Source organism: Macaca fascicularis, chromosome 12, assembly GCF_037993035.2.
Source record: "Macaca fascicularis isolate 582-1 chromosome 12, T2T-MFA8v1.1".
Classification (NCBI taxonomy): Eukaryota; Metazoa; Chordata; class Mammalia; order Primates; family Cercopithecidae; genus Macaca; species Macaca fascicularis.
This window is the reverse complement of record NC_088386.1, coordinates 59,738,465-59,765,312: the sequence shown is the minus strand read 5'-3', so window position 1 is coordinate 59,765,312 and position 26,848 is coordinate 59,738,465.

Here is a 26,848-nt window from a genome sequence, read left to right as displayed (position 1 = left end):
TTGGCTCACTGCAACTCCTGCCTCCTGGGTTCAAGCAATTCTCCTGCCTCAGCCTCCTAAGTAGCTGGGATTACAGGTGCATGCCAACATGCCTGGCTAATTTTTTAATATATATTTTTAGTAGAGATGGGATTTCACCATGTTGGCCAGGCTGGTCTCCAACTCCTGACCTCAGGACCACATTTTATTTATCCAGTTTATCATTGATGAGCATTTGGGTTGATTCTATGTCTTTGCTATTGTGAATAGTGCTGCAATGAACACACACATGCATGTGTGTTTGCATAGAATGATTCATATTCCTTTGGGTATATACCTAGTAATGGAATTATTGGGTCAATGGTGTTTTTGGTTCTAGGTCTTAGAGAAATCGCCACGTTATCTTCCACAATGTTTGAACTAATTTACGTTCCCATAAACAGTGTAAAAGCCTTCCTATTTCTGTGTAACCTCATCAGCATCTTTTGTTTCTTGACTTTTTAATAATCACCATTCTGACTGGTGTGAGATTGTATCTCATTATGGTTTTGATTTGCATTTCTCTAATGATCAGTGATGTTGGGCTTTTATTCATATGTTTCTTTGCCACATGAATGTCTTCTTTAAGAACATCTAGGCAATACCATTCAGGACATAGGCACGGGCAAAGTTTTCATGATGAAATCACCAAAAGTAATTGCAACAAACGTAAAAATTGACAAATAGTATCTAATTTAACTAAATAGCTTCTGTACAGCAAAATAAACTATCATTAGAGTGAACAGGCAACTTACAGAGTGGGAGAAAATTTTTGCAATCTTTCCATCTGACAAAAGTCTAATATCCAGAATCTACAAGGAACTTAAACAAGTTTACAAGAAAACAAACAAACAACCCCATTAAAAAGTAGGCAAAGTCCTCAGCATTTTCTAAACTTTCACTCATTTAATCTTCTTAACAATTCTTTGAATTGTGTACAGTTATCATCAAAGTCTGTTTACAGATGAGGAAACCAAAACATATTAAATAATTTCCCAGAGCCACACAGTGTTTAAGACGTGGTGCAAGCTTTCAAACTGAGGTCATCTGTCTTCTGGATCATTCTGAGAGTACTTTTTGAAAGTATCTTATAAAATGTAAAGAACTTTGAAAGTGAAATGTATAATTATTACAAATTAATATTTTAGTATCAGTGTTTGGTTCCCACTTTTCTTTCTGCTAATAAGCTGTAAGGCCACGCATGAAAATAACCCTAGCTACTATGATTTAATATTTTCTGACAATATCGTTGTTATTACAAATAATAAAATGTTATGTGAAAAGCAGAATTTATCTTTGCCCAGAAGTAAAGAGCAAAGGGTAAGTAGGGGTCAGAGTGGAGAAAAGTCCAAGCTGATTCATAAACCTTTAATAATATTATGCTCTGAAGCTCTTGGATCAAGCTTGGGTTTGGGAATTGTTTGATAGTTACTAAAGCTGTTCATTTCTAAATTTCATTTGTACGTAAACAAAAATGAAACAGGTAGGCTACAGATTTGGCCTGTGTCACAGCTTGTCCCTGAGCATCTTGTATTTGGGAATTTAAAGGTCTTGGGCAGTTAATGAAGAAATTTTGCTGATATTTAAGACCTACAAATAGTCTTCTATAATGATTTAATGTGATCTGATGGCAAAATTTAATCCAGTAGGTAGCAATCAGGCAATTCAATAGATACAAATTTCAGAAATATCTTTTAAGAATTTTCAACTAAATAGTTAAGATGGTAAAAGTATTTCAATATAACAAAATGCAAGATACAACTTGGAGAGTAAAATAATCCAAACTAGACATAGGATTCTGGGCTCATTATAATACTCAAGAGATACTAAGATTCTGATAAAAATAAAATTTAATACATTTCTGTGATGAAAACATCCAATAGAATGCTGACTATAATAATAATAACAAAGGGCATTGGAAACAACAAAAAAAGAAAATCCAACTGTACAAAATCCCCTAATGTATCACCTGGGGTACTGTTTGCTATTGTTGTTACTATACCTCAAGAAAGACAGACAAGAATCCTCGGGGGCACAAGGAAGAGTAGGAGACGTCATGAAACGAAGTGAGCCACTGATTGCATTGCTTACAAAACCACCAAAAGCAGCTTAGTGTGTGTTAATCATCGAAAAGATGAAGACCGATGGTGATTAAAATCTACAGCTCCATTTAGAGGAGGGGAAAAGAGAGGAGTGTACCACTTGAAGCTTAAGAGACGTAAATGTAGAAAAACTTTAAAAGAAATTATAAACACAAGGGTTGGGAAGATATTTTAGGAATTTATCATCCTGGTGCCAAAAATTCAAATAAATTCAAAATAGGTTTAGATTAATACTTAAATGTGAAGCCTACATTGGGTTACCAGAAGAAATGAAAGTATGGGGAAGGGGTATCTTTAAACTTTGAAGAAAGGAGTATAACATACTCACAGTTTCTCTGTAGTAAAGATAGCTATGGGTTAACTCAATGAGGGCAGGCTGGAGTTCTTTCATTATATCAAGTTGTTATTAATAATATCTTTTATTTTGATATTTTAGTGCATATTGGTATTTGTTGATTAAATCCTAATATTATGCTATATCACAATTGGTCTGAACTGGACTTTTTTGCTTAGAAAAGATTTGGGACAATTTTTTTTTTAAATTTTGATAGTTGATACTAAAGTTGGTTAAAATGTTCCTGAATCTGAGATAAGGCAGATTTGATGAACAGAAGTTAAAGCAGAAAGCATAAGATTGAGAGCAATAATTTATTAGAGAAAGAAAGTACAACGTCTTTGGAGTCATGAAGACTTATACTTTATTTTGACATGTGCTTGTTATACGTATGAGCTTCGACAAGTTACATAACATTCTTGAGGCTCTATTTTCTGATCTATGCAATAAAGTAATTATTAGGATTAAATGAGAGAATATATGTAAAATGCCTGCCTGCTGACTGACACAGAGTAAATACTAGGTAAATTTTGGTTAATAATCATGTTAATGACACTATGCACAAAAATAACACCAGACAGGAGTCTGAGGAGAAGCTGGACAAGGGTACTCATGAGTACTCTGAGTACATGAGTATATTCAAAGAAGGTTTCTTAGAGATTGTCCTATACCATTTTATTGTTGAGGAAAATGTAATCCAGAGAAATTGAAGACTTTGTTGCCTTTTATTAGGCATTACAATTCATTCAATGGCAGTGGTGAAACAGCATCTGGAGAAAATTGAAGGTTTTCTAAAATATTCTCTGACCACAAACTACAGAGTTCTTTCAGTCATAGAAATACAATCTTATGAATTGTAAAAGAGAGCAAATGTGGTGTGCCCTTACTACTATTAATTGTCATTTCTGATAATATTGCATGTTCTGGATGCTTTTTGCACATGATCTCTTGTAATCCTCACAATGACTCTTGGATGTAGGCATGGTTATTATCTTCTCCATTTTACAGATGAAGGAACTGAAGAACAGAAAGGTTTAGTGACTTGCTGAGGTCTTACAACTGGTAAGTAGAACAGGAATTTGAGTCTAAATCTGATTGACTCAGATTATCCTTTTAACCACTGTTCTACACTATTATAAAGGAAAAAAGATCATCTTGAAAAAAATGTCATTTTATCAGGGCTATTCATACAGCTGACACTAGAGACAGGTCAAAAATAGCTGATGTAGACATTTTCTTCCAGAGAGGATGCTTGATTTCCATTTTATTACAGTGTAATAAAAGTATCTGAGTAGGGCCTAGTACATTATTGCCATCTGCCTCTTTCCCTACTCTATAAAGTGTGGGTAATTATACTTTAGCAAGATGTTTAGAAACTTAATTAATATTATTGGTTAGAGATTTGTAGATTAATGACCCAATTTTGCTCATAATAAACACATCTGGACATGTTTCACTGTCTTCCACAATTCTTAAAATAAGAAATCTTATTCATAATAGTCTCAATTTATTTTTGGTTATCATAATTAAATATCTGTTTCTATACTTACTATCTGTAAACATCTGGATTAGGTTGTGGTGGTTCCTAACACATAATTCTTGTCTTCAAAGAGCTTATAATAGATTTAGGGAGCAAGGGCCTTTCATTGTATATTAAATAACAATTGACAGCATTGAGATAATTGTAGTCATAAATGAAATGTGAGTTGTTAAGATGGAACAAACACAATATCTGCTTTGGCTGAGGAAAGAAATATCTTAAATTACAGAATTATAAGTTGAGATTATTATTGACTGAGAATACAATATGTGTACTTAATAAAGAGAATAATACAATTTATTTTAGATTGTTTTATTTACCTGAAACTATTCAATATATTTAAACCAGAATGCCCCTTCAAGGCAAGGATATTTACTGTAAAATGGGTGATACATCAACCAGTGGGGTTTTTATGTTTGGCAGTGGGATGCTGGAAAGAAACTGAGAGCAGAAGGAAATGATTCCCAATTCTCTGTGTGATGTTCATCACCAATTGTGGCCCTGTTGTAGGTTAGGAACTTGAAATCAAGATAGATTATCAACAGGAGAAATTAGTACTCTATATAACCAGTGCAGATAGTTAGCAGGCCCTGAGAATGTGTAGTCTCAAATATTTGTTTTCCAAAATTTTAAAATAAATTCTCTGTTAAAGGTGATTTTACTACAAACTAGTTAGTAGGTTTTGCACTATTACACTAATTTGGGATCCTATTTACAATAGAAAAATCTTAAAAATAATTTGTTCAATTAACCCAATTCTGATATATATGGGACAAAATAGCAACCTAGATTATACATTTAATTCTGCAATCTTAAAGGTGGCATTAAAGCCTTATACTAAGACCTTCATTTATTACCATTGTCTTCTCGCTAATTCAAAGAAGTAACATAATTTGAAGATCATGCTCCCTTGTGCATTGCTGCCAAATTACATCTCTTAGTTGGCAACCATTGAACTTATCTTCTCCAACATGAAAATGTACTATTAATTAGATCATTGAATCAACTTCCCCATTGAGAAAGAAAATGATCCACAGGGGATACAAAGAAAACTAACCTGTCAGTGAGCGTATTTAGTATGGGAATCCTCTCTGAAAGACATGATAGACCAACTCCCCACTAGCCATCATTTTCTGGAATCTCTTAGAAACGATAGCTGCCATTGTTCTTCAAAGGTCTGGGTGCACTCATGCTTGATGGGAGCAGGAGAGACACTTGCATCCTTATGATTTTGTAAAAAAAAACCATCATGGCATTTAGCATATTATATCACCATTCTTGTGTGCCTGTCTCTCCAGCTAGGATATATGTTCCAAGAAGGCAAGGGCTCAATCTTATTCATCTCTGTATTTTAGCACTTGGCACAATTTTTGGCATATTATCAGGACTTAATAAATGTTTATAATTAGTGCCCAATTTCCTTAAATTTTTTCCAATCCTGTGTTTTTATCTCTGAATAAACCATTTATTAGGAATGCTTTCTGCATTTGAGATCATAGCTGCATGCAACTGCTCGGGATCACGTCTTCATTTTTCTGGTTCTTAGAGTATGTACTTTTCCAGTTCTATATATAATACATTTTAAGATGTATTCTACAATACATAGAAGTGAATGATTACACCCTTTAAGAGTAATCCTTCATCTAAGAATATTTACCTAAAAGCTATATTCTTTTTAAAATTCATTTATAACTGTAAAGTCAACTCATGATGCAATCATCTGAAGGCAACCTTTTATCAACCACAGAGTTTGCCAAGTATTCCTGTCTAATTTCACATGTAGAATGTTCCTGCTATTATAGAAAAGAAAATCAGAGTTCTCTGGACCTTATAGGAAGGGTTAAAACACAGTCATTAAAATTTAAAAATAAGAGCAATGGCTGAATTACAAGCCAATAAAAAAGTTACATGGTCTGCATGATTTTTAATGGCTATATAGTAACAAGAAGGCTATTTAATCATGATAATTTTAATATATTTGGGGTCTAATATACTTTTATTCTTTTATTATTGTCACAAACTAGAACTATCAATTTATCATAGTGTGATTTTTTTTGTTTCAAAATTTAAAATTTTTTTCTTTGCAAAACTTCAAATAAAAAGTGTGTATTTTTACATTTCGTGTGGTCTATTAGCTCTGTTTCCTGACTGTCATGAAAGTCTTGGTTTTAAGTCTTCAAATTATCAGCTAGTTGATTCCACTATTTTCAGATAAATTGTGATCCTGTTGATTTTATAAATGTAACATTGAAGCCCAAAGATAGCAGACCTAGGAAAGGAATAGAAGTTAGATCTAATAAGCAACTTTCTCCTAACTTTTTTTTTTTTTTTCACATCTGACAGCTCATGTTGAGTACAGTTCATCTCTTCATTGCCTAAACCCTACTTTCTTTCTAGCCTCAAATACTCTTCTTTGTTTTTCCTATATGCTAAAATACCTGTGGTATTTGGTCTCAGGCTATTTAATCTCTTAGGTGTTCATTCTATCTTTTGATTAAACCAAAAGACTCAGAAAGGGAGAGAAAGGAGTTTGCATCTACCAATTTATATTCCCTTAAAAAAGATTCAGAAACATCTGGAATCAAGGCCCTAGACATTTAAAAGTTCTATTTTTTAAATAACCAATGGATTTCAAATGAAAGATTATTAATACTGATGATAATTCATATGTTAACCATCAATTCCTCAGGTATGTGTTGAATCACTTTTTACATGGGAGAGAAATTTTAAAAAACTAAAAAACACCTCATAAATTCTTTTGGAAGCTTCCTGCAATTTTTGACATTCACTGAAACAAAAGGAGAAAAAGGAGGCCACTTCAGAATGACATTAAAGTATTTGTCTATTGGATAACATAGGCAATAATATCTTCTTATTCTACCCATACTGGTTATGGTGATGTCCATATTGTGACATGAATTTATTATTAGATAATGACACTCTTTCTAATGCTGATAAAAGTTTATTGCCACTTTGTTTATGTTTACTGCATTATCTCTCATCGTGTATTACCTCTTTTCTTCAAGTATTAGTACTCACTGGTTTGATTCTATTGAATTTTCCCAATTGCAGGAAAAATAGGAGCATCCCATTTCATGTCCTATATATATTTGGTAGATGTCTACAGCTTTATAAATAGCTTTCAACCCAATATACGTGTTAATTATAACATGAACTATTATTAGTTTGCCTCCCTTGATATCTTACTCTTCAATTGTTTCCTTATGCCTCATGCTCTACTAATTCATTTCTACTTTAACTTTCTCCACTGAAACTTTCTCCAGAATCTCTAGTCCCTCATCTCAAAATTCCCAAAACTCATTTAGTCTAATCTCTCTGGTCAGTGAAAAAAACGTCAGGAATTCTATGGGATAATTTAGCTACTTCGCAGAGATGGCACATATCCATGAAGACTTGTAAGTGGATGAGTCAGCATGTAAGGTTCATTTTAAGATATAAATAGGAGAAAAGTCTAATCACTGAACAGATAAACATAAAACTTTTTAAGAGGTTCCATTAGAAACACCCTGGTGCTCAAGCAGATCAGGAATAAAATACTAGAAATCTGAGAAGAGTAGTTGAAACTGCAAAGCTAGCTGCCTTGAGAGCCATGCCACATGTCCCCTCTTGAACCCACCCCAGATTAGGCAAGATTGGGGGAAGGTGGAGCAGTCATGATGGAGTAGGGGGAGTGGCCCTTAGTCTAGAGAGCAGTATTAATAGAGTCAGTGAATCTCCTTTTGTAGTTTTGACTTGAGCTGGCATCACCACAGTTTTGTCTTCTCTTAGCTGGTAAGACCTTGGTATATACTATGTTGATTGAATACCATAATCAACTATGTCTTCCACTTTTGTGTGCCCTAGTACCAGTGATAATGACTTGAATACTATTGATGTTTAAAAATTGTTGTAGAAGAAAATAATTACACAATTTAAATAATGTGGTAGGGATCTAGGGATCTAGGGATCTAGGGTTCCTCAAAACCCAAAATGACACAGTAGATGGATACATTTATTTGCTATTGAACATCAGCTATTCTAACTTTTATTTCTGCATAATTTACTGAAAAACTAAATATTGGTTGTACATTAACTTTCTCTACAACATCATTTTCACTCATTTTCATTTTAATATTTTATCTTGATTTTGAGGTTCTTAATAAAAAAATCAAATATAAATTATTTCTACATTTGTCATAAATCTTTAATTTGAATGTCATTACATAGGGTATTCAGATAATAAGTATTTAAAATGACAATGTTAATTGTCAATGTCAACTTATAAGGTCTCATATAAGATAATTTTTTTAGAATTTATTTTAAAAATATTCTGTCTTAAAAATTTAACATGCTTCTGTGATATATGAAATCAATACATTTCCCTTTTTGCCCTTGATTCCAGTGAATTCAGAATTACAATTTATGCAAATTGCATTATTAATGTACTCCAACATTGTTGTATTTATTTCCTCTTTCTTCCTTTTTTCTCAATTCCTTGTTTGGCTTTTATTAAACATATGACAATATATAATTTTAATACTTTTTCTCAAATCATTTTTTGAAAGATGATATAAATACAAAAATACACACTTCTTTTCCTACACTCTACTAGTTCAGCTATGTCACTAGTAGCTAGTTTGGGTTTTGGTATTTTGGGTAACAGCTTTAAACTACACTTTCATTGTATTTGTACTTTTGTGAGTGTGTGAGTGTTCATTCAAGAGCAGTAGCACATTTCAATTTCCTTAAGAAAAATGTAATAGCTGCCATAGTTTTATTATCTTCTTAACTACTTACATTTGCACTTCTGTTATTTGTACGTATATTTTTATATTGTCAAGTCTGATAGCATATTTATTGTATGAACCACTTTATATGGAATTGCTTGCATACATGTACATGTACATATGTGTATTATGTCATTACCAGCAGGATGTTCCACCATGTTAACTGTAATTATTTCTGATAGTGGTATTTCATGTGACTTTTCATTTCCTGATGGTTTAAAGGAAACCATTCAGCAAAATAATTGGGATGGGACTAGAAGAAGTAGACAAGCTGTATGATTGTCACCTAGAAGAGTGAGGTAGAATGGGCATACTGATCTACATTGTCCTGGGCATGGAGAGGAGAAAGTGTCAATCTTCATGAATGACCTTTGATGTAGGCGATATGGAGCTGAAGAAAATAAAATTTCCATAGTCAAGTAAATTGTAAATTTGGAAATATTAATTCCTTTTAAAGATACATGTTTTTACACATTTTAAGAATTATAATAAAAATGAAAAGACATTCAAATATGTTACATAACAAAGCTTAACACATGGGAAACGATCAATGAAGTTCAAGAAATTTGAAAAGGAAGAAAAATAGGGGTAGGAAGTATACAAAATACACCACAAACTTCCTTCATGCCATGAACTTTCCTACTTCACCTGATGTTTGACTTTCTGTTTATTTCCAGGACCCTGGGCAGTATAGACCAATATACCCCGTCCAATAACTCCTGTGGGGAGTCATCATGCACAGCTTTTACCAATTTTTCTGCTGATAGTTTCCCTTCAATCATTGTTGATTGAAAGTATAAAACACACACAAAAATGATAAATTGATTTTGCATTTTGCAACCTGTTCAATATATTTATTTGCTCTAGAAGCTTTCTTGTAGATTTCATAGCTTTTAACAATCTAAAAATTAAGATAGTTTAAGACAAATTACTTTCTTTCCAATAACTTATCTTTATCTTCTTTTCTTTCCTGTGGCAATCGCTAGAAGAATATTGAATAGGCATGCATGAAAGTGCTGAGAGTGAATATTCTTGGTTCGATCCAGGTCTTAGAGAAAGAGCATTATATTTTTCAGAATCAAGTATGATATTGTTTGTGGGTTTTTTCATAGACACCTTTTGTCAGAGAAAGGTAGTTCCATTCCATACCCAACTTGCTGTTATATTTTATCAGAAACGGAACATAAATGTTGTCAAATGTTTTTCTGCATCTATTGAAGTGGTCATGGATTTATTTTTTAGTCTGTTAATATAAATAATTATATTTTTAAATTTGTGAATGGTAAACAAATGTTGCATTTCTGAAATAAACCATGACATTGGTAACAGTGTGGTATCTTTTTATATATGGTAGGTCTTGATTTTTTTTTAACGTTTGTTAAGAATTTTTGCATCTATGTTCATAAGATATATTGATATGGAATTGTGTTTTCTTGAAATGTTTTAATCTGAATTTGGTGTCAGAGTGCTGCTGGTCTCATAGAATGAATTGGAATGTTATTTCTTCCTTCACAGCTTTTTGTAAAAGTTTATGTATAAGTAGTATTTTGTTTTGTTTAACAACTTTATGTAATGCACCAGGGAAGCCGTCTGGAGCTAGAGTTTTGTTGTAGGAGAGTTTTCAACTAAACATTCCATTTCTGTAATACACATATGGCTATGCTGACTATCTATTTCTTTTTGTGTGGACATTGATTTTATTTGTTTGTTCTTTTCCCAAGAATTTGTCTATTTCATCTAATCTGTCAGAAATACTGGGAAAATATTTTTCATAACATTCCCTTCTTAGCTATTTAATATCTGTAGAATGTGAAATAATATCACCTATCTTTTTCCTGCTACTGATTATTAATGTCTTCTTTCTTTTTGTCCTGAACTATCTGGAAGTAGTTTTGTCAATTTTATTCATCATCCCAAAGATCTAGGTTTTATGTATTTTATCTATTTGTTTTCTGTTTTCTAATTCATTGATTTCACTCTCACTCTGATTTTTATTACTACCTTTATTCTTTTAACTTTGATTTTGTTTGTTCTTTTTCTGGTTTCTTTAGCTAGAATGTGAGGTCTTTAATTTCAAACATTTCTTCTTCACTGATGTTAGATGTTTATGCTATAAATTTCTCTTTAAGAACTACTTTGCCATGTTCAATAATATTTTACATATTATGATTTTAATAATCTTTATATAAAATATTTTCTAGTTTTTCTTATGATATTTTTCATGGATAACTTAGAAGTGTGTCATTTAGTTTTCAAATCTTGAAGATTTTTAAATATTATTCTGAAATTGTTTTTCAGTTTAATTCCACCAAAAGAGAACATGCATTGTTTTCCTTTTACATTTACTTAGACAGCTTTACAACTCACAATATGGTCTATGTTGGTAAATGTATAGACCAAATATAGTTGTGGATTTGTCTTGTTTTACAGTCCTATTAGTTTTTGCCTTATTTGTTTTGAAGCTCTGTTTTAGGTGCATAAATGTTGGGGATTTGTATACCCTTTCGTATAACTGACTTTTTTAATATTCAATGACCACTTTCCCATGAAAATATATATTTTTTGCTCTGAAATCTGCTTTATATGACATTAGACAGACTATAGCTTTTTAAGATTAGTGTTATCGGGCATTTCTTTTTCTATCCTTTTACTTTATTTGTGTCTTTGTATTTTAAGTGTGTATCTTATATGACATACGGAGTTAGGTCTTACTTATTTAGCCAATCTGATATTGTCTGCCTTTTAATTGAAATGTTTCACATTTAATGTGAATATTGATACAGTTGAATTGAAATTTACCATCTTACTATTTGTTTTCTTTTTTGCTTTATTTTTCGATTCAATTCCTCAACAATATACTTTCATTTTTTCTCTCCTGCCCTTTTGAGCTATATCGTCATCCACATTTCTACATGTTATAAATTCCAACACTTTGTTATCACTATTAATTTAAATAGTCAATTGCCCTTCAAAAGTATTTGTGTAATAAAAAGTAGTTGTTTATATTTACCAGTTGAAAAGTAACTATTTCCTGTGCTCCTCAGTCCTCTGTACCAGATGAATTTCCATCTGGTATTATTTTGCTTCTGACTTAAAGAACAGTACAGTAATAATTTTGGGTCCTGTGTGAGCTCCCATCATTTTTTCCACTACTTCTTTCGGGTGGTTCCTTCATGAGCTTTGAGTAATCTCCTCGTATCCATGTACCCCTTTGTACTCAGATGAGGACTTTAAAAGTATACACTGCAGATCTCTGGCTTTCTCTCTCTCTGTAGCTCTTTTCTGTCTTGTACTCTGTACTGCAAACTCTAGCCAACTTGACCTTCTCAAATTTCTGTTGCAAGGCTCCTGCTTTTTAAAACAGAATCAGATGTTACTATGTTTTAAAAAGATATGACGGACCGGATAGGAAGTTTCTCCAAGTTGAATTCCATCAGTGCTTTCATCAAGGCTCGTGAAAATACTGAATAGTTTAATTTTGAAGCAACAATTTGTCTTGCTCTCCATAGGTATAATATTGGTGACTACCACTGCATCAAGGCACAAATTATTGATGCAAGAAACGGCTAGGCCAGAAAAGATTCCATGAGCCAGGAGAGCCTAAAATTAAAGTGTTTTCATCATAGAGAATACTACGGCTTTAATGGCAAAAAGTAGGCCAACTGGCAGTTTGAAACCCACAAGAGTGGTCAGTTGATCTTTTGTGTTTCCTGATATTACAAGGAGGTGCTTGTCAGTGGCCTACTTCTCATCTTTATGAATCATGATAAAGGCCACATTCATGTGGTCTTCACTAGAGATTATTCTCTTAGTTCCATGAACAACAGATGATAAATAATTTCTTCACTTAGAAATATTGAGATCAAACTCCTGATCTCAAGTGATCTGCCCACCTTGGCCTCCCAAAGTGGTGGGATTACAGGCTTGAGCCACCATGCCTGGCCAGATATTTCTCTTTCAGATTGCAAATTTGATCAAATGTCTGGTGATCCTTAGTAGCTTATTCATAGTTAAGAATGAAATGAGGAAAAAATTCTGCTTTTCCATTGTCATACTTCACTACACAGGGAGTTGTCAATGCATCAGCTGTTACTCTGGGCACACAACCTGCACTAAAAAATAAAAATGCCTCTGTTCTGTGCTCTCAAGGTCTGCACAGCTGACCTGGCTTCAATAAATACATAGTTTGTTCAATTTCTTTTCTTTTCTTTTCTTTTCTTTTTTTTTTTTTTTTTTTTTTTTTGAGACAGAGTCTTGCACTGTTGCCCAGGCAGGAGTGCAGTGACACGATCTTGGCTCACTCTAACTTCTGTCTCCCAGATTCAAGTGATTCTCCTGCCTCAACCTCCTGAATGCTGGGACTACAGGCACCCGCCATCATGCCCAGTTAATTTTTGTATTTTTAGTAGATGTGGGGCTTCACCATGTAGGCCAGGCTGGTCTTGAACTCCTAACCTCATGATTCGCCTGCCTCAGCCTCCCAAAGTGCTGGGATTCCAGGCATGAGCCACCATGCCCAACCTCATTTGTTCATTTTCTTTAAGTGAACATTTGTTTCATTCTTCTTTTGTTTTCTTTTGTCCTGGGGTTTAAACATCTGGTTGGTTCAGTTCTGTGCACAGAAGTGGGAGAAGAAGTGACAATTTAATTGCTATGTTTATTGACTTTCCATTAGACCTCTTGATTTCAAGTTCTTGTTCATTTTTGTCCTCAGTCATTCTTTGCCCTTTTAAACCCCAAGTTTCACTTTATAGTTTTGCTGGACTTATGGACTTTTCTTTCTGGTTGTGTACCCTCTGCATGGATATGAGCAGTGATTTTGCTTGTCCTGCTTTATGAATCACCAGTTATCTATCTGCTTTCCACTTTGCAAAATTTTTTTGGGGGGAGGGGGAGCATTTGAAATTGTATTTTCCACTCATATGCTTGTCTCCCATTTTGTTTTTATGTGTGATTGGTTTATGCCTTTAAGTATCTAGTATTATTTTAATTGGATCTTGGAGGGGTGAAGAGAAAATGTGTCCAGGAAATCAACCATCTTGACATAACAGCCATAGATTTGTGTTTTGAAAAGATTATCCTTGCAGCACTAAGGTGACTAAATTGAGGATAAAGGAAGAGAAAAAGGAGGAACCTTTTAGGAGTATTTTGCTAATGCAGGAAAGACATTTCAAAAGTTGAATGGCATAGTGGCAATGAGCAGGGAGGAGAAAGGAGAGACGCTAGAAATTAAGGAGACCGAATAAACAAGACTTAATGTCAGACTAGATGGAAGAGTATGTTAGCTTGCTGTTGCTGTCATAACAAATTACCACAAATTTAGCAGCTGAAACAATACTCATTTGTTAGCTTGCAGTTCTATAGGTAGAAATCAAATGGGCTTAACTGGGTCTCACAAGGTTGAAATCAAGGTGTCCACAGGGCTGGAGGCTTTAAGAGAAAATTGTTTCCAGGCTCATTCAGATTGTTCACTTGGTCCGGTCCTGAGTTGTTTCCTGCTGTCATCTGGGGACTGCCCTGTGCTCCTCTCAGCCTCCTTCTCATCCTTATCTGTAGCCTCCTACGTTTCAAAACCAGCAGCAGTACATCAGATTCTTCTCACATTGCCTCATCTCTCTGATTGACTCTTCTGACTTCCTCTTTTGTTTATGATAACCCGTGTGATTGCATGGACCCTCCTGGATCATCCAGGATCATCTCCCTATTTTAACATCATCTGATTAGTAACCTTAATTCCATCTTCAACATCCCATCACGGAAGTTCCTAGATTAATGTTTGACCAAATAACTGGGGGGCAGGAGTCTTGGTGGTTATTATTAGAATTTTTTCCATCACTACTAGGATAACTAAAAGAGAGAAATAGAAGATGACTCCCGGTTTCTCGTTTGGATGGTGTCCCTTAATTAAATCCCTCAGTGTCCAAGGTTCCATTATTTTTCATCTGATACACACATACTCAGCATCACAGCATAAGGAAAACCCTTGACAAATGCTTAATTTTTAATCCTGGATAGATTACTAACAATGAATCCTTATCTATCTTTTTCCTATTAATCTCAAACAAAAAGCATACTAGAAACCTAAGAAAACAAAGAAGTAAGCAAACAAACAGCTATAAATTTGGACCCAACTCAACAGCTTTCTCTCATCTGGCCCTTTCCTGAAGTTTCTTAGCTTTTTAGAGTTAAAGACCACATCTCAAGCAGAAAGCAGTTCCAGAGAAAATAAAATTAGAGGGCAGAAAATTATTTGGGTACCAAATTCAAAGGTCACAAGTATTCCAAAAACTAACAGTCACTAAGGCCTGCCTAAAAGTCTCTTTCAGCTGTTAAAGAATTATATAAAATTCTTTTCACTCAGAAGATAAGTATTCTATCCTCACCACTCAATGTTTTAATTTCTGTTTTGTCTATGTTTATCTATGTGTACTCCACATTAATAGCCTACAGACTATCAAGCTCCCTTCCTAGGGGAGATGGGCTGGCAGAAAGGAAGATGAAGGAGGGTACATGAGAACAAAAAAGAGAAGAAGATAGAAACTGATATCATATAAATGACATTATTGATATATACTTTCTTCTCTACACAGTTATATTGCTCCTTTAAAAAAAGAGACAGAAATAAAGACAAAGGCATGTCTTCACGACCTTGGAATCAAAAAATGTGTCTTTGTGTAGTGTATGTGCATGTGTGTGTGTGTGTGTGTCAGTGTGTGAAAATTAGCATTTGTCCATAGATATTTTTGTAAATCCAGCAAGACAACATAGCCTGGTTGGCTTTGAGAGCAGTTGAATAAACTGCTTTCTATAAGCCAGATATTGTATTTGGTCAAGATATAAACAAACTTGTGCCTTCTTTAACAATAGTACCTTTGCTTTTCATAGAGAAGGAGTGTCCCCAAGGAACCAGCCCCAATGCCATGGCACAGTCCTCTCTGTGGACATGAGATTGCTATCTGCTGGATGTTTTTAACAGGGCTAATTAAGTTCATTCACAAATCCTCTTTATTAAAGACTTCACACTGAAATATCTCTAAACATGCAATAGAAGACTATTATTGAAATGTCTTTGTTTCTAATCACAATACCAGGGTGATAATTAAAGACATTACCAAGTGCCCTCATGAGGGTAAGGATTAAGAACGTCATCACTGTCTGCTAAAACACTGCAAGGGGACCTATTTGGGCAACAGTACTCCATTAGTGCAGATGCTAGGAATGATTTTGTAAAAGTCTAGACTCTACAAATTTCCGAGTGCATATTCTGAAATTTGTAAATGTCTTGTTATGTAAGCCATTTTTGTTAATGCTATTCAGAGTATAAATGCATACAGATTATGTGATAGAGCCTTTCTTTTAACAATCCTTCTGTTTGTAATTGCCAAATAATTTCTTAAAATAAAAATCAATCCACTAGACGTTTAAGCCAATCTCCTTCTTCTTATTTTTAAAAGTGCTATGCATAGGCTGTGCTAAAATGCTTGTCTTGGGAGAGCAAGCTGTTGTTGAAAAGTTACCACGTTAGATTACATAAAAATATTGCCAATCCATTTCTAGAAAGATTAAGAGTGGGAAAATACAATGTATCTTAATTGGAATCTGTTATATTTTACATGCCTGTTTTAATGTCTTCTTTTCCTCGAGTTTTAAATAGAAAAAATTTTGTTTTGATACCTAAGAATTTCAGAGGAGGTATTTCTCACATTCTCTGTGAAGGCAATTTAAAAGTACATTAGCAATGCATGTGGATATAGTCAGGGAATCAAGATGTGAAATTTTCAACGTATTTCTTTAAAGGTAGACTCTTCAAGTGATTACTGTGAAAGTAATTTATTCCAGCCAAACACACTTCCACATATTGTTAACAGTACTATGTGCTTCAACTCATTTAACAGCTTTTTAATTCAGTAGTTATTCCGATTTAATAGAGCCATTTCTTCATCATTTTGCATTTAGTGATAAATGGTGCCAGAATTTATGATAAATTAAACTGCAAAGGACCATGTTAAAGTTATCTTAAGGGTTTCACATAAAAGGAATCAGCACCTATTTTGTTCAGAACAGCCACCTGAAAGTTCACGTGGCGAAAAGTGCTTCTTGCCAGGTATAAACTATGCGATCTATTTGAAAGTTAAGTTTTAATTATACTTTTCCCTCACCACTTACCTTTGGCAGTGGCCATCCAGCTGGGGGACTAGCAACACGGACGCTTTAAACTAGGGGTTCTTTCTTGTTTTAATATTGGTTTAACAAGTGGAAGAACATTCAGGTTGAAGCTTTGATGAAAAATCCTTACATAACAAGCCACCAGATACAGGGGGCAACTTTGTAAAAGTTTGGTGAAGAGACAAGGCATCACGGGGCTATGGAAGAGATAAATTGGGCAGGGCCAAGTGGTGGGAGAGAGGAGAGGTGTAGTTGGACAGCCCTGCCAATTACTGATCCTATTATCCTTTCTCCCTCCTCACTAACGCACTGGCTGAGCAGCTACTGCAAAGGAATATGAGAGGCTGAATTCACAGGCCTCTTCCTTTCCTTCCTTCCCATAGGCACATTTTATAAATGAAAAAAAAAAATTCCTTGACTAAAGTATTGAAAATGGTTTGCAGCCATTAACTCTACCATTTTCCAGACCTGTTAAAATGTATAAACTAGCTTAATTAGGTTTTTTCCCTCGCTCACCTATACTCCCAGGCAGGCGAGCTGGATAGTCAAACAAGGCGAACTGTATTAGGACAGAGATCAGGACAAAACTATGTAAATGAAAGACTCTGTCCTTAAGGTTAAAAACCTTAGGTCACTCTTGACAACTAATGAGAGACCAGGGAGAACCTGCCCACAAACACATTCATTTGTACCAGAAGATAAATTTCGGCCCCCAAAACAGTCGTGAATAACTTATCTGTGTCCATAACTGTAGGCAAAACATTTGCAAGGGTGTGAGGAGTGCAATCTGCATTTCCTCATTTGTGAAAAATGCTTCCTGAGTATTCACCTTTGAGTTTTCTGAGTTAGAATTTTCCTGTTACTTTATGATTGCATATTTGCCATAAAGTTTTTCTTCCTTTATAGAGCACCTTTTATTAAGAACCTATTATGTGAGGGGAAATTGATGTACAAAGATAAAAGATTTGGTCTCTTCTTCAGAGAAGTACCTAGTCTGATATATAATAATAATAAGTAGGCATCAAAGCAACTTCTGTGCTCATCGAGGTGACAGAGTAAGTTGCAAGCTGGGTTAGTGTTGAACTACCAAAACGAGCAATTGCTTGATTATTTAAAGGAAAGTCTAAATACTTTTGGAAAATAGCCCCAAACTCATTAAGCCTACCTTGTAACTCTGCTTCACCCTTTTCTTACTCTCAACATTTGTGTATGCATTTGTGTGTCCATCTATGTGTGTATTCATGTCTATCTGTTGCTGTCTATTATATAGCATTAGCAGCAATTATTAGGCACTAACTCTGTGCCAGACAGTGGAGTAAGAACATTGCATTTCTCATCATATTTAATGAAAGAAAAAAAAACGATGGATTGGGAATTTGAATGTTCCAGTCACAAAACTAGAAGCAGAATATTTTACATCTCTATTTTTGAGTCTTTAAAATGAGAGGAGTCCATTCTAAGGCCCTGTCCAGCTATCACATGTCTAAAAAGTTGTGATTCCTGATGCTTTCCTATATGTTTCTTTCACAAGGAGAAGGTAATGCTTTATTTTGTTAACTCTCTAACATTCCCTGCTGTATGGATACTTTTTAAGAGAAATAGAATTGAATAACAGGTTACTTTTTAAAAGCTTCACTTTTAACAGGTGGATTAAATTTGAGAACTAAAACGGTATAGGGTTTTAAAAATAAAAGTTATAACAATTATATGCATGTAGAAACAATTTTACCAGATGGAAACATTTTTTATTTCTCGATGGTTTCCAAAAGGTGTTCCATTAGCCACACATTTTTAATAGATGAAATACTTGGCCTTTAAAAGAGTGATTTTTAAACTCCTAAAATATTCATGAAATTATTCCTATAACAAAAGCAACAATTTTAGAAGCATTAATATACATTACTTAACCTGAAAAATAGAATACAGAGAATTTTCTATTCATTAAGTTCCCCATTGCACTGTCCAGGGCCACTTGTCTACCTTCTTGCTGTGTATGTTGCTTGTTATATTTTTCTGGCCTGTTTATTCCGCAAAGGGCAATTGCAGAAGAATTTGAAGTAGTTTTTAGTGCTAGGCTATTCTCTAGCTTAAGTTCATGCCCCTTGGTTCTCATATTTAACAGAAGCTCAGATAGCCTGCAGCATCTGTCCTTTTGGTTCCCTTCAGGATTGTGTACATTTCTTTGTCATATCGTCATTTCTGAAACCACAGAGTTTCTTTAAATAGCAACCTTGTCCCAGTAGAATTATGGGAAACTACAATGCTATAATTTGAAAAACATTCTGTTCAAAGTACATTGTCATCGTTGACTTAAATATTTGAGACGTATATTGTATTTTCCTGTTAAAAGGAAGTTGAGTATAACCATGTTCTTTGCAATGAAATAAAAAAGAGGATAGTAACTACTTTTTTTCAGTCCATATTTGGTTAGTATGATCAATTTCATTGATTAGGTGAGAACACAATCTCCCCAAAATAATCAAAACACAAAGCAAATTTGGTCACTTCACAAAAGGTGAAAAATAAAATCCAGCCACTTATTTACAAGAGTAGTACTTACATATGTTTTCATACCATTGTGTTGACATAGTCCAAATAAATAAAGACACACATACATCTTACATAAATAACTAAATGTGTCAGAGTTTACATCTGTCCTTTAGAGCACAAAAGAATAATTCCAGGAGCGTGAAATTCATCTTCATCACTTCCTCTGTTCCTAAGTTTAGAAAAGGTATCTTTGGAGATAATAATTTTAAAAGAGCTTTATTAGTATTATATACTGTTTTTTGACTTAAGGAAAAATTGACACTATACCAGATGTTTAGATTTTAAAAAGCTCTTAAGTGTTTTCAACTTTATTACTCACATACAAAAAAAATGACTCTAGCAGATAAAACAATGTTTCACTTTTGATCAGGAGAGTGTGATGAAGTATAATCAGAATTGAAGCCTGATACTTTTTATATGTTCAGTTTTTCTGTAGGCACATTTATAAATGGATAATTCTTTTGAGATTCTTCTTGCTCAGTCTCAGTGTTTTTTGTTCTTTTTTTCACAGTGAATTGCAAAATGCCATTTAACTTCAAGGTTGCTAATCGTACAACTGCCCAGCTACCCACCCTTTTATTGACTGCCTTTCCTTGGGTTTTTGTTTCACCAGCCAGAGTCTCACCTTGCTGGACATTCTTTCAACTTGGCCATCAATCTATAAAGCAGATAAAACTTTCTAAGTCCTGATGCCTCTAGTAGCATTTTACTTACCACTTTTTATCCATCCTCAGAGAAAAGCTCCATCTGAAACGTCTGAAGTGGCTGTTGATGGTGTCTTCACTGCTGCTCCATGGAACCTTTTTTTGAATACTATCATCTAAAGTCTCCTGAAGTCCGGGAAAGTCTTGTCAGACTGTTTCAGCAATGTTTATATTTCTTTGCCTCGGTGTCTATCTCTCCCTTCCTACCTCTATCCTCTATTTTTTCCTTTCTTTTTAATTTGGGACAGTGAAGTTTTGGGCAATATTTTTATGGTAGACACACAAGGACACACGAGTTGACATGAATATATTTTGGTTTGCTTCCTACATCCTAATTTTTGGAAACTACTATTGTTTTTAACCACATAATTATTTAATATATCATATTTATTTAACTTAACATATCTGTATGTTTATAGTCTATATGTATATATATAAAGTTTATATGCATTTACATGCATAAGAAACACGTACTTACATGGTTCTCCTAAAATAAATGTGTATGTATGCGTGTGTTTCTTTTGTTGCAGGAAAAATATAATTTTACTCAAAATTCATCAGGTCTAGTATATATCAAAAGAGTGCTTCTGAAAGCAGAGATTAAGAAATATCTAGCTGGCAAGGCATGGTGGCTCATGCCTATAATTTCAGCAAATTGGGAGGTTGAAGTGGGCAGATCACTTGAGGTCAGGAGTTTGAGACCACCCTGGCCCACATGACAAAACCCTGTCTCTATTAAAAATATAAAAATTAGCTGAGTGTGGTGGCACGCACCTGTACCCCCAGCTACTTGGGAGACTGATGCAGAATTGCTTGAACACTGGAGGCAGAGATTGCAGCAAACTGAGATTACAGCACTGTACTCTAGCCTGAGTGACAGAGCGAGACTCCATCTCAAAAAAAAAAAAAAAAAGGAAAAGAAAGAAAGATAGATCTAGCTATAAATCACCCACACAGACACGTTTACACACACGCACACAAGCACACACACACATATAATGTGAAGTACACATTATATGATATTTTATAAGTGTATCCTATGTGAAATAAAGGCATTCAGGTTCTTCCTTCCTCTAGTGGGAATTTTAACCTGCACTGATCCAATCATGTATTTCAACACATTGTATAATTTCTGCAAATCCTGGCCTCTTTTCACAAACCCAGACAAACCCAGAAGTATGCTTGTGATATCACCCCAAGATTCATAAAAGTCAGTTGCATTATTTTTGTGTTGGCCAGGTTTTGGCTGTGACATTTAAATAATTAGAACGTGAATAGACTCATTCCTCTTATAGCTTTTATTTCATAACAGTAATTCATAAGGAGAAGCCAGAGTACTAAAACAGGAGACAGAAGCTCTACAGGAACAAAGAAAATGCATTGAAATTTTCTTGGAAGATGCAAGCATATAATAAACTGAGTCACTGGTGTTCAAGATGTTTTTTATTTACATGATATAAGATTTCGGTTCATTTCTAATGCTAAAGAAAACAGTTCTTGAACTATTTATTTAAAATTTCAGATTGACCAGTATATGTATTATGTTAATGATGAAAATACCATGCCCTTCAAGATATATACTTACCTAGCAACAGAAGTTCGGGTATCAGATCTATGTATCAGAGTTAAAAGAGTTTTGATACAGCCCATATGATGATAGATGGAATATTGAACAGAATCACTAAGTGTTAAGAATTGTATTTTTTAACTCATTTTTCTTTAGAAGTTTGAATAGGGAAAAATAGACAAGAGTGAAGATAATATGCTGATAAACATATATTTAAAGTCAAAATTATTTCAAAATATTGAAACATGAAAGTGTAATATAGTAACTTAAGAAAATATTTTAATTTAGACACTATTTGTTCATAAAAATACCCTTAACTATAAAGGTGAAAATTAATTTAGAAATTCATAAAATACATTATTATGGAGCTGAAAATCTAACTGTAATGTGTATAACATAAACTCTTTCTATTATAAGCTACATATTATAGACTAGTTAGAATAAAATTTGATTTATTTAGTTACTCCACAAATCATAAATTGTAACTATGAATTCCAGCTATATAACTTAAGAATAAGATTTAATGTTTTAAATGATTTATTTATTGAAACATTTTGAATGGAAACAGATTTTAATGAGCTATCTTTTTTTTGCCTTTAAATTTTGCAGTAAATTCAAGAGCAGTTAATATGCAGCTATATTCTTCATATTACTAGCTGATATTTTAACTTACTATCAAAATTGTATTCATGTACCTTATGATATTACTTGTGTGATGTTTTAAAAATTTGTTAAAATGTACTTAATGAGTTCCTATCCTTTGTTAGATAGTATGGGTATAGATGAAACAGCAATTTAGTCAGTGGTTTAAAGCAACGAAGCTGGTCCATCTGAAGACAGAAAAAGTAAAAGCATTACATATATATAATTTTCCTTTTTTCCATTTTCTTATTTATTTATTTATTTATTTATTATTATTATTATACTTTAAGTTCTAGGGTACGTGTGCATAACATGCAGGTTTGTTACATATGTATACTTGTGCCATGTTGGTGTGCTGCACCCATCAACTCATTAGCACCCATCAACTCATCATTTACATCAGGTATAACTCCCAATGCAATCTCTCTTGCATCTCATAGTACTGTGAGACCAGACAAAAATTTGATTTGCGATTTTTTCAAAATTTTGGCTGCTAAAATTATCACCTGCAGTGCTCTGACTGCCATAAGTAGTAAAGCATTGAAAGGATGGATTTTGGAGACTGTTTATGTGAGTATGATGGAAAGAAATGAGTACTTGTGCCTAAAAGTCATTGCATGGGAGAAGTAGAATGAAGACAGAGGCTTCAGACATACTCTTTAATCATAGACACTTGGTCTTTGAGCATCTGAAGACCTTTAATTCAGCTCTGTTTTCCTGGTGGTGGGAGAACTTCCCCGCCAGGAGAATTCCCTGGCTTTTACAGGTCAATTTAATGATTCTGCTTGTAGGTAGATTCCTGAGGAGAAGCACTGGAAATTAACATACAACATTAACTTGTCATAAGGAAAAGTTGCAAATTGTGGCTTATAATGAATTATCTGTAAATCAATACACATACTACTATCAAGAACCCCTTACAATAATGAGAATTATTTGAGATTATGTGTTCTGTAATTGGCAATTTCTGTTTCAGAAGAGAAAATTGTTTATAATATTGCATATTGTTTCTGTATCTTGGCTATTGTTAATAATGTTTCAATGAACATAGGAGTGTCTCTTCAAGACAGTGATTTCAATTCTTTTAGATATATACCCAGAAGTAAGATTGCTGGATTACATAGAAGTTCTATTTTTATTTTTATTTTTTTTATTTTTTTATTTTTTTATTTTTTATTTTTTTTTTTTGAGACGGAGTCTCGCTGTGTCTCCCAGGCTGGAGTGCAGTGGCGTGATCTCGGCTCACTGCAAGCTCCGCCTCCCGGGTTCACACCATTCTCCCGCCTCAGCCTCCCAACTAGCTGAGACTACAGGTGCCCACCACCACGCCCGGCTAGTTTTCTGTATTTTTAGTAGAGACGGGGTTTCACCTTGTTAGCCAGGATAGTCTCGATCTCCTGACCTCGTGATCCACCCGCCTCGGCCTCCCAAAGTGCTGGGATTACAGGCTTGAGTCACCACGCCCGGCCAGAAGTTCTATTTTTTTTTTTTTTTTGAGGAACTTCCATGCTGTTTTTCATCTTGACTGCACTATTTTACACTCCTACCAACAATGTAGAAGGATTTCTCACCAACATCTTTGCTTTTTTTTTTTTTTTGGACAATAGCCATCTTAATAGGTGTGAGATAATACATCTGAGGTTTTGATTTGCATTTACATGAGTAGTGATTTTGAGTACTTTCCATATACCTGTTGGCCATTTGCATGTCTTCTTTGGATAAACATCTATTACTTCCTATGTCTGTATTTGAATCAAGTTATTTGTATTTTTGCTATTGAGGTATATGAGTTCTTTATACATTTTGGATATTAACCTATGATCAGATATATGGTTTATAAATATTTTTCCCATTCCGTAGGTTGCTTTTACTTTTTTTTCCTTTGCTATGCAGAAGCTTTGTAGTTTGATACAGTCTCAGTCATCTATTTCTACTTTTGTTGCCTGTACCTTTGAGGTCGTGTCCAAGAAATCAATTCCAAGACCAATGTCAAGAAGCTTTCCCCCATCTTTTCTTCTAAGAGTTTAATAGTTTCAGCTCTTACTTTAAGTCTTTAATCCATGTTCAGTGGATTTTTGTGTGTGGTGTAAGATAGGGCCAAATTTTATTATTTTGCATGTAGATATCTAGTTTTCCCAATACCGGTTGTTAAAAAGGCTAATCTTTCCTTTTTGTGTACTCTTGATCCCTTTGTGGAAGATCAGTTGATTGTGTATGCATGGGTTTATTTCTGGGCTTTCTATTTGGTTCCATTTGTCTATACGTTTGCCATGCCAGTACCATGCTGTTTTAATCACTGTAGCTTTATAGTATATTCTGAAATCAGAGGCTGTGATGCCTTCAGCTTTGTTCTTCTTTCTCAAGATTGCTTTTGTTATTTGGGGCCTTTGTAGTTCCATATAAATTTTGGGACTTTTTTTTGTTTCTGTGAAAATGGCCATTGGAATTTTGACAGTGTTTACATTGACATTTGCAGTATATTGCTTTGGATAATATGGCCATTTTAACAATATTAAGTCTTCTAATCCATAAACACAGGATATCTTTCCATTTATTTGTGTCTTCTTTAATTACTTTCACAAACATTTCATATTTTATTGTACAGGTCTTTCACCTCCTGAGTTAAGTTTATTCCTAAGTATTTTATTCTTCCTGATGCTATGGTAAATTATATTGTTTCTTCATCTCCTTTTCAGATAGTTTGTTATTAGTGTGCAAAAATGTAACTGATTTTTGTGTGTTAATTTTTTGCCCTGAAAACTTATTGAATTCACATTTCTGACAGTTTTTGTGGGGTTGTGAGGGTTTTCTAAATATAAAATCATATTGTCTGCAAACATGGATGATTTTATTATGCAATTGTTTTAATTTCACTTAATTAGGCACTTGCTTTGACTTTTTCATGATAGAAATAAGATATTCTAGATATTTAAGTATATATGCTGGCTATTTTAAAGAGGTTATTTGATTTGTACAAGTACATTTAAATTATTTATATAACACTTTTGAATATAGGTAAAAAGATACATAGATTTATTTTATTAAAGTCTCGTTAAATTTTCTTTAAATACTAGATTATAGTGTCAATGATTTCCTTACATGGATATTGTTGCTGTTTTTCTCTTAACACAATTATATTAAATTTTAATGACATCAATTGTAATATCTAACTAGTATCTGGAAGCTTGTGGAGAGCCCAAAGGTTTTATACAAATTTATATGTGTAAAGTTCTCACTGATATACTTTGCCAGTAGATATTTTACCTTGAGTAGTCAGCTCTGCAAATCCCTTCCCACAAAAGATTAAAAACATCCTCCTATTACATCTAGAGATTTCTTTTTGTTATTCAAAGCCATGAATAAATTTAGGAAAATGTATATGATTTTAATGCCTTAAACCAGAAAGCTTCCTTGATTCCTATTAAAAAATGGAATATTTAATGTTTTCCTTCTTCTGTGGTACTTTTTTTGATATTGTAGCAAAGAACAAAAAAGAATCCTGAGAACATATAAAACAAAAAACTGTGTTTGAAGTATTATAATAAAACACCCTTCTTCCTTTAATGCTAAGTCCCTTTTTAATGAAGATCCTCTGGCAGCTCTTGAATGTATAACTAGTTTATATCATGGGATGAAGCTGTCTGTTCTGATGATTGACATGAGCCCACATTACAATGTGATTCTGAAAATTAGTCCATAGAGGTCCTTTTCAGGTACTTCTCAGACTGAGAGCTGCCCTCCAACTACAGTAGAGCCTTTTTAACCCCACTCATTGGTATTCTAATCTGGAAGTGCTGTCCTGCCTTTTAAATAACTCAGGCATTCAGGCTCGTACCCCCCTTGACACATTACTTAGCCAAAGGATTCAAATGAGATTCAAGAAACATGCAGTACAGCACAAAGGGATTGGAATATGCACAATTAATAATCACACAGTTAATTCATTTTTAATGCAAGGAGGATTTCTGAAATTTCACATTCAGATTTGTAACACAAAGTAATAGCTGTCTATCCTGATTACATTTTCAGAATCCCAAAATATAAGCACTGTTCTTAAGTAATTATTTTTATTTTAAATAGATTCTCCTGAAGGAAAGCTTTAAATAACATTAAGGTTACAACGCAAACTGATAAAATTTGAAGGGGGAGCTCCCTTCAATCCAGATATTGTGTAAGTAAATAAATAGATTTTGAGTATTTACAAAAATGGAAAGAAGATACATCTCTGAATAGGAAAGGCTTTGATGGGGTTTCGATCATCTTGGGTTCACACCAGTCAGCTGCTTTACACAGTACCATGGTTCATATCTCACATTGTTTTCTTTTTGATATGTATTCCTATATCCAGTGTTAAAGGTCATGCTGCCCAAGTTTGAGAAGTGTGTATGAGTTTATTGCAATAAGAATGTCTGTAAAACTACAAGTGTCCTAAGATTTT